General features: G+C 48.1%; 1 protein-coding gene across 4 annotated transcripts in view; it reads right to left on the bottom strand.

The window, feature by feature from the left end:
* LOC144506952 (alpha-(1,6)-fucosyltransferase) overlaps window positions 1-17826 on the bottom strand; it is a 646707-nt gene that overhangs the window by 412629 nt on the left and 216252 nt on the right. For all 4 annotated transcript variants that reach the window (XM_078233392.1, XM_078233382.1, XM_078233383.1 and 1 more), the window contains exon 3: window positions 13888-13981. The gene's annotated coding sequence lies outside the window, so the exon portion shown is untranslated. The remainder of the gene's footprint in view (window positions 1-13887; window positions 13982-17826) is intronic.

Genomic DNA, 17826 nt, shown 5'->3' on the forward strand with positions numbered 1-17826 from the left:
TGATTACCTGACAAGCAAGAATAAACTTGCCACATATTGGGATGTGTACATGATAATCAGTGGAAGAGGGAACTATACCTCAGCACGGCTACTCTTGTTACAACAAATGTGCTTTGAAGCCTTTCACATGGGAACAACAGCAAATAAAGGAGGCCATTTGGCCCATTGTGTCTGTGCTACGACTAGGTCCTTGAATGGAGTTGCCTACTTTAAGCCAGATTTCCTGCCTTTTCCCCAATCCTTCTCTATTCTTCCTTCACAAATATTCATCCAAGTACCTGTTAAATTATATAATTATTTCATCCAGCGCAGTGGCACAGTGGTTAGCATTGCTGCCTCACAGCGCCAAGGACCCGGGTTCAATTCCGGCCTCGGGTCACTGCCTATGGGGAGTTTGCACATTCTCCCCATGTCTGTGTGGGTTTCCTCCGGGTGCTCCGGTTTCCTCCCACACTCCAAAGATGTGCAGGTTAGGTTGATTGGCCATGTTAAATTGCCCCTTATTGTCCCGAGATGTGTCGGTTTAGTGGATTAGCCAAAAAATGTGGGGGTTACAGGGATAGGACGGGGTGGAGGGCCTAGGTTGGAGAGTGGGTGCAGATTTGATGGGCCGAATGCTTTTCTTGTGAAGTGTCCAGATACAATGTGTGTGCGTGTGTGTGTGTGTATGAGAGAGAGAGTCAGAGAGTGAGTGTGTGTGAGAGCGAGAGTGTGTGCGTGCGAGAGAGTGTGAGAGAGAGTGAGAGAGAGTGAGGGAGAGTGTGAGCGAGAGAGCAAGTGTGTGTGAGAGAGAGAGAAAGTGTGTGTGTGAGAGAGAGAGAGTGTGTGTATCTGTGAGTGTGTGTGAGAGAGTGTGTGTGTGAGAGAGAGTGAGTGTGAGCGAGAGAGAGAGCGTGCGTGTGAGAGAGAGAGAAAGTGTGTGTGTGTGAGAGAGTGTGTGTGTGAGAGAGAGAGAGAGAGAGGGTGTGTGTGAGAGAGTGTGTGAGAGAGAGTGTGTGTGAGAGAGAGTGAGAGAGAGAGAGAGTGTGAGTGAGCGAGTGTGTGTGTGAGAAAATGTGTGTGTGAGAGAAAGTGTGTGTGAGAGAGAGAGAGAGTGTGAGAGTGAGCGAGTGTGTGTGTGTGTGTGTGAGAGAGTGTGAGAGAGTGTGAGTGTGTGAGAGAGAGAGAGACTGTGTGTGAGAGAGAGTAAGTAAATGAGTGTGTGTGAACGAGAGAAAGTGTGCGCGAGAGAGAGAGACTGTGAGTGAGTGAGTGACTGAGAGTGTGAGGAGTGAGTGAGGAGTGAGTGAGTGGAGTGAGTGCGAGAGAGAGAGTGTGTGTGCGTGCGAGAGAGAGAGAGAGTGGGTGAATGAGTGAGTGTGTGTGACAGAGTGAGAGAGAGAGTGAGTGTATGAGAGAGTGAGTGTACGTGAGAGTGAGTGTGTGTGAGGGAGAGAGAGAGTGTGAGAGAGTGTGAGGGAGAGAGAGTGAGGGAGAGAGAGAGAGAGAGAGAGAGTGTGAGAGAGAGAGTGTGAGGGAGAGAGAGAGAGTGTGAGCAAGAGTGTGTGAGAGAGAGAGTGAGCGAGAGAGACTGAGAGAGCAAGTGAATGAGTGTGTGTGTGTGAGTGAGAGAAAGTGTGCGTGAGAGTGTGTGTGTGTGTGTGTGTGTGTGTGTGTGTGAGAGAGAGAGAGAGAGTGCAAGAGAGAGCGAGTGAGCGTGTGCGCGCGTGGCTTTGCCTGATACAGTGTACCCCTTTGTACAGCTGTGCGCAATGCTATGACTGAGTGCCAGTCTGAGTGTTAAGAGCCTCTCACACTCCGGAGGAGTTGTTGTGAGTTGAAGTGAGGTTCTGGAAGTAGGGTATTGTTTATCGTCAGCAACTAATGATTCCTGCCGCAGGACCAAACCTCTGCTGCCCTTTTACTTCACTTGGCAGACACTGGAAGAGAATTGCACGCGCTGGTATGTCGCTCCCATAGTTACAGAATCCTGTCGGCTCAACAAAGTGGCTTTTGACAGCTGATGGATATTATCTTCCATTCACAAAGATATCTGTCATCTCCATTCAGAAGGTTGCAAATCGATGGGAGTGAAAATCTCTCCAGTTTGGAGTGTGATTGATTCACACAATCCCTTCAGCGCAGATGGAGGCCATTCAGCCCATCGAGTCTGTACCGACTCTCCAAGGAGCATCTTACCAGACCCTCTTCCCCCTCCCTATTCCTGTAACTCCGTGCATTTACCATGGCTCATCCAGCTAATCCGCACACCTTTGAATTTCCAGCTCAAATGGGAAATAGAATCCCTTCCCACAGTCCCTACATTTACAGGACTGCAAGATTGCCAAGGGGCAATTTAGCATGGCCAATCCACCTAACCTGCACATCTTTGGACACTAAGGGGCAATTTAGCATGGCCAATCCACCTAACCTGCACATCCTTGGACACTGAGGGGCAATTTAGCATGGCCAATCCACCTGACCTGCACATCTTTGAATACTACAGAACAATTTAGCATGGCCAATTCACCTCACCTACTAATCTTTGGACTGTGGGAGGAAACCGGAGCACCCGGAGGAAACCCACACAGACACGGGGGAGAACCTGCAAACTCCACGCACACAGTGACCCGAGCCGGGAATCGGATTGGGGTCCCCGGCACAGCGAGGCAGCCGAGCGAACTGCTGTGGGTCAACGGCGGATTCAGCAACTATTGATCTGCCACGACAGAACGAGGGGGAATCCAGAACTGGGGATGGGGCAAAGCGGCAGGACGTTTAAATTCCTATTTTCCAAATTTATTCCATTTTCACCTGACATTGTTTGCAAGCGTCTTTATGAGTGAAGTTGAAAGCAGGGTCCACTGAGAGCCAGGGTAATTACCTGTACCCGTGAGAGGGCGTTGTGTGTTTTTATCACTGCCTGTTCACGTAAAGCCACACACCACCTGCGACTGAGTTCCCTGCTCCCATGGCACCATTCACGTGATACTGTGGATGCATGAAAGGAAACAGCCCTCTGTTCTGCTCCTTTCTGCTGTTAAATTAGAGGTGAATAAATTGGAGGGTGTTTGTGAAGCCAATCCTGCGTGCCTCAATAACCACACTGCCAATTCACTCACTGCTTCCCTATCCACCGCCTGTGGCTGCTCTTATACACATTGGAACACGTTCTGGCTTAAGCTATATTCATAGAATCCCACAGTGCATAAAGACGCCATTTGGCCCCATCATGTTTGCACCGACCAGGCATTATTCCCATAGAGGGGCAGCAGTGGTTAGCGCTCCTGCCTCACAGCACCAGGGACCCGGTTTCAATTCCAGCCTCGGGTTACTGTCTGTGTGGAGTTTGCACATTCTCCCCATGTCTGCGTGGGTTTCCTCTGGGTGCTCCGGTTTCCTCCCACAGTCCAAAGATGTGCGGGTTAGGTTGATTGGCCGTGCTAAATTGACCCTAGTGTCAGGGGAATTAGCAGGGTGAATGTATGGGGTTACGGGAATAGGGATCTGGGTGGGATTGTGGTCGATGCAGACTCGATGGGCTGAATGGCCTCCTTCTGCACTGTAGGGATTCTATGATTCAATGCTGAACCCATGCATTTATCCTCGCTAGTCCCGCTGACACTAAGGAACAATTTAGCACGGCCAATCCACCTAACCCGCACATCTTTCAGACTGCGGGAGGAAATCAGAGCACCCGAAGGAAACCCACGCAGACACGCAAACTCCACACAGACAGTGACCCGAGGCCGGAATCGAACCCGGGTCTCTGGCGCTGTGAGGCAGCAGTAAATCATAGAATCATAGAAACCCTACAGTACAGAAAGAGGCCATTCGGCCCATCGAGACTGCACCGACCACAATCCCACCCAGGCCCTACCCCCGTATATTTACCCACTAACCCTCTAACCTACACATCTCAGGACACTAAGGGACAATTTTTAGCATGCCAATCAACCTAACCTACACATCTTTGAACTGTGGGAGGAAACCGGAGCACCCGGAGGAAACCCACGCAGACACGAGGAGAATGTGCAAACTCCACACAGACAGTGACCCGAGCCGGGAATCGAACCCAGGTCCCTGGAGCTGTGAAGCAGCAGTGCCAACCACTGTGCTACTGTGCCGCTCCATTCGAGATAGTTCTGTGATCAAAGTCTATGTCTGCTTTTAATAGCTGCTTAACAACTGCACAAAATAAACATCCGCTCTACAATTAGCGCTCGCAGTTTAGATTAAGTGGCCTATGTTTTGGCACCGACTAGTACTGCGGCTTGGGACAAACAGTGGAAGAAATCACGAGCAGAATTTAATGTAGGTGAGAGGGGGACTTGTCCGCTGGTTGGAGAGCCAGTGGGAGGCCCTTGGATCCTCTATGGGAAGCCCCACTGAATTGGGCGCTGACCGGGGACCTCAGAGGTGGCGGTCCTGCCGGCAGAGGGCAATCAGAGTCGCACCCTTGCTCAGCAGCGCTACCACAGAGGGGTGGCTGTTGCTGGTATTGCACTCACCTAGTGCCCAGGGTCGCCAAGGGGCGCGGGGCACAGGTGAACAATGGCGGAAAGAGCAGACTGAGTGGGGGTGGCGGTCACTGGGGAAGGGGAGGGGTGTCGGCAGCAGGGCGGGGGAGTGACTTTCAATGGATCCATCCCCTTTCCAATACCAGGTCCCTTGATTGGGTGCCCAGTGTCATTGGACACAGTTGTGGCCCCCACCCCAGGCTTCCCACTGGGGGACCACCAGCAGCCCGAGGATGAAGCCTTTAACTGACCAGCCTTCCCGCCATGGATGTATTGGAGCAGAGACCACCTCCCTCTCACCTAATTTAATGCCCCCTACCATCATGGAAGGCATCATAGAATCATCGAACAGTGCAGAAGGAGGCCATTCGGCCCATCGAGTCTTCACCGACCACAATCCCACCCAGGCCGTATCGCGTAACCTAACTTATTTACCTTACTAACCCCCTCACACTAAGGGACAATTTAGCATGGCCAATCCACCTAACCCGCACATCTTTGGAGTGTGGGAGGAAACTGGAGTGTGGGAGGAAACCCACGTAGACACGGGGAGAATGTGCAAACTCCACACAGGCAGTCACCCGAGCCGGCAATCGAACCTGGGTCCCTGGTGCTGTGAGGCAGCAGTGCTAACCACTGTGTCACTGTGCCATCCCTAAGGCACAAGAGCGGGCATTCAATTTCACCCCAAGTCTCCATGTTTTTTTTTACCTGAGGAAGAGAAATGTTCAAAGAGAATGGCGGGATTTTACGACCTCGCTCAAGTGAGACCGGAAATTCCTGCCCGAGATCAACGGACATTCCCGTTGTCCACCCCTCTCCCGCGCCGATTCCGTGGCAGGCGAGGCGGTAGAATTCCGGCCAATATGTCCCGATGGTCATTTTCTTTCTCCAGCTTCGCACACGGGAAGTGTCCTGGAGATTGACCTTCAATTCCTGAAGACCCCAGGCCAACCCTACCAACACTGAGCCTTTTAAGTGTCGGAGTTGGCTAACCCTTGCTTGCGGGCATACCCGCCACCCCCTTCCTCCCATCCCATCTCCAGGAACATGGCCCAGTGGCAGGATGGAGCAGGGTAACTGGCAAGCTGGCGATCAATGCTGAATTCCTCCTCTATTCATCTCCGCGCCCATTCCAACCAACCTTAAAGTTTCATTCCGTAGTCCCATCCTTCTATCAGTTATAGAAATACTGAAATAACAGAAGATTGTCATCAACTTCAGGAAGCCTTGTGGAGAACATGCCCGTCTACATCAACGGGGATGAAGTAGAAAGGGTCGAAAGCTTCAAGTTTTTAGGTGTCCAGATCATCAACAACCTGTCCTGGTCCCCCCCATGCCGAGACTATAGTTAAGAAAGCCCACCAACGCCTCTACTTTCTCAGAAGACTAAGGAAATTTGGCATGTCAGCTACGACTCTCACCAACTTTTACAGATGCATCATAAAAAGCATTCTTTCTGGTTGTATCACGATGTGGAATTGCCGGCGTTGGACTGAGGTAGGTTCAGTAATTTGTCTCACAACACCAAGTTAAAGTCCAACAGGTTTATTTCATAGCACGAGCTTTCGGAGCGTTGCCCCTTCATCAGGTTGCATCACAGCTTGGTGTGGCTCCCGCTCTGCCCAAGACCACAAGGAACTACAAAAGATCGTGAATGTAGCCCAATCCATCACGCAAACCAGCCTCCCATCCATTGACTTTGAATACACTTCCCGCTGCCTCGGGAAAAGCAGCCAGCATAATTAAGGACCCCACGCACCCCGGACATTCTCTCTTCCACCTTCTCCCGTCGGGAAAAAGATACAAAAGTCTGAGGTCACGTACCAACCGACTCAAGAACAGCTTCTTCCCTGCTGCCATCAGACTTTTGAATGGACCTACCTCGCATTAAGTTGATCTTTCTCTACACCCTAGCTATGACTGTAACACTACATTCTGCACTCTCTTGTTTCCTTCTTCATGAACGGTATGCTTTGTCTGTATAGCGCGCAAGAAACAATACTTTTCACTGTATGCATGTGACAATAATAAATCAAATCAGATGAGCCAGAGAGAAAGCAACACGTGTTGAGAATTAAATAACACGCTGAATAATCGACATACTACATAAATAAGCGTGCCTAATGCAGTGCAACTTGCTGCAGGACACAATTGGAGATGGCTCTTATTACAATAGATTCTTAACGCAGTTAATTCTCGCACAATACTCCCGCAGTTGCGTTCCATTGTTTCAAAATGCCTGTCATAGATAAAGACAACAGTGTCAATTGGCTCCCACATCGTTTTAGCAACATAATCCAGAATGACATGTGCAAATACGCTGACTGCAAAGGCAAAAGTTGTTTCTGACATCTCATCTTTTCCTGAATTAATGCAGCCCTTTAAACAGAAACACACACGCCAGCAATGCAGCCCCAGGTCTCGAGGAGTTGCTGGAATACACAATGTCATCCAGCAGCTAGGGTCAGAATTTAACCAACTCTCCAAATCACCAGTTATTTCCTCAATAAATTGCTCCCTTAAAAACAATCATAGAATCCCTACAGTGCAGAAGGAGGCGATTCGGCCCATCGAGCATGTACCAACAACAATCCCTATCTCCATAACCTCGTGTATTTACCCTAGCTAATTCCCCTGACACTCAGGGCCAATTTAGCATGGCCAATCAGCCTAACCCCAACCCTGGGGCGGCAGGGTGGTACACTGGTTAGCTCTAGGGACCTGGATTCGATTCCCGGCTTGGGTCACTGTCTGTGTGGAGTTTGCACGTTTCCTCCGGATGCTCCGGTTTCCTCCCACAGTCCAAAATGTGAGAGTTAGGTTGATTGGCCATGCTAAATTGACCCTTAGGCTCCCGGGATGCGTAGGTTAGAGGGATTGGTGGGGCGAATGTGTGGGGATAGGGCCTGGGTGGGATTGTTGTCAGTGTAGACTTGATGGGCCAAATGGCCTCCTTCTGCACTGTGGGCTTTCTATAATTCTATGAATCTTTGGACTGTGGGAGGAAATCGAAGCACCCGGGGAGAAACCCACGCAGACATGGGGAGAACGTGCAAACTCCACACAGACAGTGACCCGAGCCGGAATTGAATTCAGGCTCCTGGCGCTGTGAGACAGCAGTGCTTACCACTGTGCCTCAATTAGTTGCATTGCTGTGCCAACTGCGTCATTAGATAGCCCTGTTGCTCGGGGACCAAAATGGCCGCCAACAGCATTGGGGAGAAGAGGAGGTGAAATTATGAGCCGGAATTCTCCGACCTCGCCCGGGGTTGGGATTCTCCAGTCCCGCTGCAGTGAATGGAGATTTGGCGGAGAGCTAAATTTCTATCCTCACTGGCGGGGCGTGAACAGCCAGAGAATGTTTCCCCTTTTTAAAAAAAATGAAAGTGGGTGAAATAAATTGCTCACGAACACAACCACTGACATTTTACAGCTCTGGTTAAAGCATCAAGTTCCGTTAAATATCACATCGTTGTACTTTCAGTTTCTCTATAGGATCCAATTGTCTTGGATGCTGGCCAAGTTAAAGTTAATTTATTAGTCACAAGTTGGCTTACATTAACACTGCAATGAAGTTACTGTGAAAATCACCTAGTCGCCACATTCCGGCGCCTGTTCGGGTACACTGAGGGAGAATTTAGCACGGCCAATGTACCTAACCAGCACGTCTTTGGAGTGTGGGAAGAAACCGGAGCACCCGGAGGAAACCCACGCAGACACGGGGAGAACATGCAAACTCCACACAAACAGTGACCCAAGCTGGGAATCGAACCTGGGTCCCTGGCGCTGTGAGGCAGCAGTGCTAACCACTGTGCCACCAGAGCTAAAGGTGGAAGAACTCAATCATTCGTAGCATTGAAAGCAAGGTACCCATCATTTCAACACTCATTTCTGGGGATGGGGAGAATGTGGCACACTCCGGTCAAAAAGACGGAGCTTGCCAAATGCACCACGATGTACACTCCACCGTTCTCTAAAAGTACCAGTGGAGTTCGTGCCTGTGCAAATATTTTACTCATTTTGTCATGCTTTTCTCCAGTGTTAATGAGGTCATTTAAACAACAAAATGTTGTTTGTTCGAACAAATCCCCAATGTATCCCCTCCCAAAGCCTCCCTTCTCCTGTAAACACCCAGCTAGTATAAACACAAAATACTGCGGATGCTGGAAATCTGAAATAAAAACAGAAAACATTGGGAAAAACACAGCAGGTCTGGTAGCATCTGGGAAAGAGAAGCAAGAGTATTTTTTCATTAATTTGTGGGACATGGGCGTCGCTGGGGGGGGGCCACCATTTCTATTTCCCAGGGCAGAAATGACAATTACAAGGGGGCACAAGTTGAAGGTAAGGGGGGAAAGGTTCAGTGGAGATGTGCGGGGGAAGTTTTTTACACAGAGGGTGGTGGGGGTCTGGAATGCACTGCCAAGTGAGGCGGTTGAGGCAGTTACATTATCGACATTTAAGACTTTTCAAAGCGGGAAAAGAAAACTTCAATGAGTTCGATCTTCAGACAGTCGTGGAGCAGTGGAAGGAGATACTCTTAGTTAGCTACTAAGCGAAGCTCTGAGCTGTTTTCAAGCTGATATCGAGGCAGTGGTAGCGGGCTTGGTGTTATAAAGCAAAGTAAAAACGTAACCACTCTGCTACCGTGCTTTCAGCCCCAGACTTGCGCAGGAAAGAATTCTGTGTCACAGGAAAAAACAGGCAATGACGTCCCTTCTCGCACGGTGGCACAGTGATTAGCACCGCTGCCTCACAGCGCCAGGGACCCGGGTTCAATTCCCAGCTTGGGTCACTGTCTGTGTGGAGTCTGCACATTCTCCCCGTGTCTGCATGGGTTTCCTCCCACAGTCCGAAAGACGTGCTGGTTAGGTGCATTGGTCATGCTAAATTCTCCCTCAGTGTACCCGAACAGGCGCCGGAGTGTGGGCGACTAGGGGAATTTCACAGTAACTTCATTGCAGTGTTAATGTAAGCCTACTTGTGACATTAATAAATAAACTTTAAACTTTTCTCTAACACTGATATTCCTGCTAAACATCCAATAGGACATTCCTTTCGCCGCAGTGTCCAACTGTTCAAAACCGCAACAGCTGTTCCACCAGTCAATTCACTCCTTTTTGTATTATTCATTCATGGGATGTGGGCGTCGCTGGCTGGGCCGGCATTTATTTCCCATCCCGGAGGGCATTTAAGAGTCAACCACATTGCCGTGGCTCTGGAGTCACATGTAGGCCAGACCGGGTAAGGATGGCAGATTTCCTTCCCTAAAGGGACATAAATGAACCAGATGGGTTTTTCCAACAATTGACTTTCATCGTCACGATTAGACTTTTTAATTTCAGATTTTTATTGAATTCAAATTTAACCATCTGGCATGGTGGGATTTGAACCCAGAGCATTACTCTGGGTCTCTGGATTGCTAGTGCAGTGACAATAGCGCTACGACGCTGCCTCCCTAACCAAAACATTGCCCCACTGCATTTACCAGTCCAAGTTCGATACCCTGAGCTTTTTAAGAATCTTCTAGAACAACTTGTATTGCACCTTTGCAGAATAAAACGTCCCACGGTACTTCGCTCGAGCGTTATAAAACTCAGGAGATCTTTGGTCAAATGACCAAAAAGCTTGGTGAAAAAGGTAGGTTTTAAGGAGAGTCTTAAAAAGGAGGAAAGTAAGGTCGAGATAGAGGTGGGGAGAGGCAAATCCGGAGCTGGGGCCAAGGGAAAGCACGGTCATCAATGGTAGAGCGATTAAAAGTGGGGATGTACAGGAGGCCAGATATTGAAGAATGCAGATATATATCTACAAAAAACACACCCTTCAAAATTTCATTTGACCCCGCAGCTTCAGGTCTTTATGGCAGCCATTATGTCTGGGTAGAAAGATGGTCGGCAAAAGGAGGCAAGGAGGGCAGGATCTATCAAGTGACTACTTTTACAGCACTTCTTGTGGGCTGACAGGAGCAGGAGTGCTTCCATAACAAGCTACTTTTGGGAATTAATACCTCTCCCTTGCCGTCACACACTGTCTGATCTCAATCTCCCCCCACTACACGATCACCAACTTCCTCCACCCACCCCACTCCTTCGCTATCCTGTCCTACAATGCCTCTCCCCCCAGCATCATGGTTTCTCCGCTGCCCCATCCCCACCGACACCACAAAACCCAGCCGTTAAAAATCCCAGGCACAGGGGGAAATTATAGTTCCTTCCACCCGGTCCCACGGTCACGTCTCGGTAAGTGTCAGAGGAATTTAGATAACCTTTCAACCTTCTAAACACAGGGGGAAATACAACTTTTATGTAAAACAGCCTCCAAACCCCAGCACCCTTTTTCTTTTGATGATTCTGTGCTATATCCATTCTGAGGCTGACGTTCAGTGAACAAAATTGAATACAGTTCTCAACATGGGGCCTGGCCAAGGATTCTGTACTGCGGAAACGTAAGGTAGGATTTTCCAGCCCTTCCCGCCAGCAGGATCTTCCAGTCCCGCCTTGGAAGACCCCCCCGCATTGCGATGGATTCACCAGCAGTGGGACAGATAAGCTCAGCAAAACGCCGTAGACTTTGATTGGAACAGAAGATCCTGCCCGTAGCCAATGGCGAGCCACCTCCCCATCGCTGGAAAACAGTCTGTGGGGGGTCTGGAAAATCCTACATCCACAGTTCCTCAGTCTTTTATTCCAACCCACTTGAGATAGAGAAACATTCCAGTCGCCTTTTCGGTAGCTTTATGAATCCATGTACAAGCTTTTAGCGATGTTAAAAATTCATCCATAGTGATGTGGGCATCACTGGCTAGGTCAGCATTTATTGCCCATCCCTAAATGCCCTTAAGAAGGTGATGGTGAGTGGTCTTCTTGAACCGTTGCAGCTCATGTGGCATAGGTACACCCACAGTGCTGTTAGGGAGGGAGTTCCAGGATTTTTACCCAGCCACAGTGAAGGAAAGGTAATATATTTCCAAGTCAGGACGGTGAGTGGATTTGTGCAGACTTCCTTCCTTTTCCACAGATTCTAATCTCTCCCCATTTCAAAAAAACGCTTTGGTTTGTCAGTTTCAGATTCAAACTGAAGTTCCTCATGGTAGCACGGTGGTTAGCACTGCTGCTTCACAGCTCTAGGGACCTGGGTTTGATTCCCAGCTCGGATCACTGTCTGTGTGGAGTTTGCACATTCTCCCCGTGTCTGCGTGGGTTTCCTCCGGGTGCTCCGGTTTCCTCCCACAGTCCAAAGATATGCGGGTTAGGTTGATTGGCCGTGCTGAAAATTGCCCCTTAGTGTCCTGAGATGCGCAGGTTAGAGGGATTAGCGGGTGAATATTGGGGGTAGGGCCTGGGTGGGATTGTGGTCGGTGCAGACTCGATGGGCCAAATGGCCTCTTTCTGCACTGTAGGGATTCTATGAATTTCCCCCACATTCAACTTTGTCTACCGTAGCTTTTGATTTGATTATGATCACATGTATTAGTATAGAATGAAAAGTATTGCTTCTTCCGCGCTATACAGACAAAGCATACCGTTCATAGAGAAGGAAAGGAGAGAGTGCAGAATGTAGTGTTACAGTTATAGCTAGGGTGTAGAGAAAAATTAATTTAACGGAAGGTAGGTCCATTCAAAAATCTGATGGCATCATTATGGAGGGACCAGGACAGGTTGTTGGTGATCTGGACACTAAAAAACCTGAAGCTCTCGACCCTTTCTACTTTGTCCCCATTGATGTAGACAGGGGCATGCCCTCCATTACACGTGCTGAAGTCGATGACTATCTCCTTTTTTTTGACATTGAGGGAGAGATTATTGTTGCCGTGCCAGTTCACCAGATTCTCTATCTCATTCCTGTACTCTGTCTCGTCATTGTTTGAGATCCGACCCACGACAGTGGTGTCGTCAGCAAACTTGAAAATCGAGCTGGAGGGGAATTTGGCCGCACAGTCATTGGTGTATAAGAAGTATAGTAGGGGGCTGAGGACACAGCCTTGTGGGGCACCAGTGTTGAGGACGATCATGGAGGAGGTGTTGTTGCCTATCCTTACTGATTGCGGTCTGTGGGTTAGCAAGTCTAGGATCCAATTGTAGAGGGAGGAGCTGAGTGTCAGGCCACGATTCACTTAATCTCTCTCTCTGTCTCTTGGTAACTTCCTGCTCCCATTGACACTTACTACCCCCTAACTTAAGTGTTGTCTTTAAATCAAGATACATAACTCTCTATTCCTTTATCCAGATCATTCATATATGTGCTGAAAAGCTGAGCCAAGATCGCTGGCCAACACATGACAGATCTCAGAAAACAAATCAATTTTAACTAACATTCAGCGTGTTTAAACCAGCTTGTTTATCACAATCACATTATTTGCAAAAGGCATTTCTTCATAAGTTTACAGTTCTGACTTCAACGTGTGAAGTCACACATCTTCAACATTTCTATATGCTCAAAGCAAGCAACCAATCTAAAAGCATCCTCAGATCAGCCTTAATAACCAACCCTCCCATTCGCCATGTGACAGCAATTTTTAAAAATTCATTGACGGGATATGGGCATCGCTGGCTAGGCCAGCATTTATTGCCCATCCCTAATTGCCCATGTGCCTTCCCAAGCACTGCTGTCCCTGAAGTACACCCACAGAGCTACTCGGGAGGGAGTTCCAGGATTTTGACCCAGCGACACTGAAGGAACAGCCGATATATTTCTGAGTCAGGATGGTGAGTGACTTGGAGGGGAGCCCGCAGGTGGTGGTGTTCCCAGGCATCTGCTGCCCTTGTCCTTCTCGGTGGTGGCGGTTGTGGGTAGCGCCACCCAAGATTGAGAACTCAGCGCAAGGAATTGCGAATGAAAAACCACAGCCTCGCCCTCAATAACAATCCAGTGAAGGAGAACGAGTGAAACTGTGTTCACCTGTTCACTGCACCCTCCCCACAACCCCAAACATTTCCTGTCAAACTTTGCCCATAACTCTTGGGATTGCATTTCCTGCTGAGTTGTGCAGTTTTTTGAATTTTCACTTTGACTTAGGATCTTTTTTTATCTTTTGCATGGACCTACCGATCCAGACAAAATCCTTCATCGCAGTACACCGTGTGAGAGGCATTTAATTGATCTCAAAATGGCCGCCTGCTACTTTCAAAATGGCGCTTCCCTCATAGATATTTCTATTTTCGTTCCAACCACCCCCAGTTGCAAATCCACGAGGCTTTTTAAGTTGTTTGGAAAACGGCAACGTTCAACATTTTAAAAAGCGTACAAAAGCCTGCCACATCCCCGTGGTTGGTGGTCTTGAAGAAGATTCACTGACCTTTATAAAAGAAGCCTTACCACAGCAATTTTGCAATAGATTTTTACAATGACGAGCCAATGAAAGCACCTCCAGGGGTGAATATTTTACCTTCGCTGTCAGATGATCTGAGGACTCGACGGAGGAAATAAGTTTCAGATCCTGCAGTTGTCTCAATCTTTTCCTTTTACATTGTCTTCATTTGCTATAAAATTCAAAGCACAGGATAAACAATCTCGCCAGCGACAGTTCAAATGATGTTTTTTTTTAACCAGTGTGAAATATAGTCATCACAACAGCCAGAATCCATCTGTCCATGGGCCAGAGCCAAGGGATTTTCGGCTGACTAAACATTTTCAGTACTGTTAGTTCGCAAACATGATGCTGTTTCCTGAAAGTCACGCATTTCACCTGCAAATACATTAATACATTTCCCCCCACTATATCAGCAGTATCGCTCATAGAATCCCGACAATGCAGAATGAGGCCATTCAGCCCATCAAGTCTGCACCGATAGCGATATGGGGAGGTCATGGTCTAGTGGTGTTATCGCTAGACTGTTAATCCAGAAACTCAACTAATGTTTTGGGGACCTGGGTTCGAATCCCACCAAGGCAGATGGTGGATTCAATTTTTTAAAATCTGGAATTAAGAAGCTACTGATGACCATGAAACCACTGTCGGAAAAACCCATCTGGTTCACTGATATCTTTTAGGGAAGGAAATCTGCCGTCCTTACCTGGCCTGGCCTACATGTGACTCCAGACTCACAGCAACGTGGTTGACTTTCAACAATTGCCCTCTGAGCAAGGGCAACTAGGGATGGGCAATAAATGCTGGCCAGCCAGCAACACCCATGTTCCACGAATGAATAAAAAACAAATCCCACCCAGCCCCTATCCCTGTAACCCCATGTATTTACCCGGCTAATCCCCCTGACACTACGGGGTCAATTTAGCATGCCCAATCCATCTAAGCTACAATCTTGAGACATTATGGGTCAATTTAGCATGGCCAATCAACCTAACCCGCACAGCTTTGGACCATGGGAGGAAACCGGAGCACCCGGAGGAAACCCACGCAGACACGGGGAGAATGTGCAAACTCCACACAGACATTGATACGAGGCTGGAGTTGAACCCAGGCCCCTGGCGCTGTGGGGCAGCAGTGCTAACAACTGTGCCACTGTGCCATCCTTAAATTTTGAAAGCCTTGTGCTCGATGCAGGTTAAGGGGCAAGATTAGCGTACTGCAAGTCGGAAAAGATGGCCGTTGTAGATTCAGTTTGAAGACAAGAGGGTCAAACTGACAAATTAAGCATATCAAAAGAGAGAGGAAAATAGAGCAGATTTTTATTGGAGTCAAAGGGGTAAACGGAGGAGCAACCTTTCGGTTAAAGTTTTTGAAAGAAGGATGACAAAGTTGCGGATGGATTTCCGATGCAAGTGATGGAACAGGAAGCACACAAACTTTCAGAGAGTTGGTTCAGACTCAATGGAGCGAATGGGCTCCTTCTGTACTGTGACCTTATCGAGGTCTATAAAATAATGAGGGGCATAGATCAGCTAGATAGTCAACATCTTTTCCCAAAGGTAGGGGGGTCTAAAACGAGAAGGCATAGGTTTAAGGTGAGAGAGGAGAGATACAAAAGGGTCCAGAGGGGTAATTTTTTCACACAGAGGGTGGTGGGTGTTTGGAACAAGCTGCCAGAGGTAGTGGTAGAGGCGGGTACAATTTTGTCATTTAGACAGTTACATGGGTACAATGGGTATAGAGGGATATGGGCCAAGTGCGGGCAATTGGGATTAGCTTAGGGGTTTAAAAAAAAAAGGGCGGCACGGACAAATTGGGCCGAAGGGCCTGTTTCCATGCTGTAAACCTCTATGACTCTAAACCAACCTCCCATCCATTGACTCCGTCTACATTTCCCACTGCCTTGGCAAAGCAGCCAGCATAATCAAGGACCCCACGCACCCCGGACATTCTCTCTTCCACCTTCTTCCGTCAGGAAAAAGGTACAAAAGTCTGAGGTCACGTAACAACCGACTCAAGTACAGCATTTCCCCTGCTGCCATCAGACTTTTAATGGATCTACCTCACATTAAGTTGATCTTTCCCTACACCCTAGCTATGACTGTAACACTACATTCTGCACTCTCTCATTTCCTTCTCCATGATGTGGAGTTGCCAGTGTTGGACTGGGGTGGGCACAGTAAGTAGTCTCACAACGCCAGGTTAAAGTCCAACAGGTTTATTTGGTAGCACGAGCTTTCGGAGCGTTGCCCCTTCATCAGGTGAGTGGGGCAACGCTCCGAAAGCTCGTGCTACCACATAAACCTGTTGGACTTTAACCTGGTGTTGTGAGACTACTTAAATTGTTCCTTCTCCATGTACGGTATGCTTTGTCTGTATAGCGCACAAGAAACAATAGTTTTTACTGTATACTAATACATGTGACAATAACAAATCAAATCAAAAACTCTGGCAGAGAGAGTTGAATGTGGGGGAAACATGAGAAACTTTGAATCGGAGACTAACAAACCAAAAGGTTTTTTTTTAAAATGGGGAGAGATTAGAATCTGTGGAGAAGGAAGGAAATCTGCACAAATCCACTCACCGTCCTGACAATCAAAATCAAGGCTTTGTTTTATTTAAACGTGTTTCAAGGAGAAATGATACAGGTTCTTGTCAACAAAGGATATCCAGGATCACCAGAAGTACACCATGAACATTTGCGGCTAGGTTAGAGTGAGATGGACCAGCTGCTCCTCACCAAAACTGTTGCTATGTTTGTGCATTCATCCAACTCTCATCATCCTCCCGCTAACTTGGAACTTAACTATACTGTCAACATTCAAGTTAAGAAAGCCCACCAACGCCTCTACTTTCTCAGAAGACTAAGGAAATTTGGCATGTCAGCTACAACTCTCACCAACCTTTACAGATGCGCCATAGAAAGCATTCTTTCTAGTTGTATCACAGCTTGGTGTGGCTCCTGCTCTGCCCAAGACTGCAATAAACTATAAAAGGTCGTGAATGTAGCCAAATCCATCACGCAAACCAGCCTCCCATCCATTGACTCTGTCCACACTTCCCGCTGCCTTGGAAAAGCAGCCAACATAATCAAGGACCCCACGCATCCTGGACATTCTCTCTTCCACCTTCTTCAGTCGGGAAAAAGATACAAAGGTCTGAGCTCACGCACCAACCGACTCAAGAACAGCTTCTTCCCTGCTGCCATGAGACTTTTGAATGGACCTACCTTATATTAAGCTGATCTTGCTCTACAGCCTGGCTATAACTGTAACATTACATTCTGCACTCTCTCCTTTCCTACTCCCCTATGTACTCTATGAGCAGTATGCTTTGTTTGTATAGTGTGCAGCACGGTAGTGGGCGGCACGGTAGCACAGTGGTTAGCACTGCTGCTTCACAGCTCCAGGGATCTGGGTTCGATTCCCGGCTTGGGTCACTGTCTGTGTGGAGTTTGCACATTCTCCTTGTGTCTGCGTGGGTTTCCTCCGGGTGCTCCGGTTTCCTCCCACAGTCCAAAGATGTGCGGGTTAGGTTGATTGGCTATGCTAAAATTGCCCCTTAGTGTCCTGAGATGCATAGGTTAGAGGGATTAGCTGGTAAATATGTAGGGATAAGGGGGTAGGGCTTGGGTGGGATTGTGGTCGGTGCAGACTCGATGGGCCAAATGGCCTCTTTCTGCACTGTAGGGTTTCTATGTTAATACTTTTCACTGTATCCCAATACATGCAAACAATAAATCAAATCATTTATTGAGCTGATCTTTCTCTACACCCTAGCTATGACTATAACACTACATTCTGCGCCCTCTCCTTTCCTTCTCCCCTATGTACTCTATGAATGGTATGTTTTAACTGTATTGGGCGCAAGGAACAGTACTTTTCACTATATCTCAACACATGTAACAATAATAAATCGAACCAAAGTCAAATCAGATCAAATCCTGAGGTGTCGACTGAGAAGAGGCCAGTGGTGCATTAGGGCCTTGAATCAATGATATTAGCTCAGAGAAGTTAC

This window comes from Mustelus asterias, chromosome 18 (assembly GCF_964213995.1).
Source record: "Mustelus asterias chromosome 18, sMusAst1.hap1.1, whole genome shotgun sequence".
NCBI lineage: Eukaryota > Metazoa > Chordata > Chondrichthyes > Carcharhiniformes > Triakidae > Mustelus > Mustelus asterias.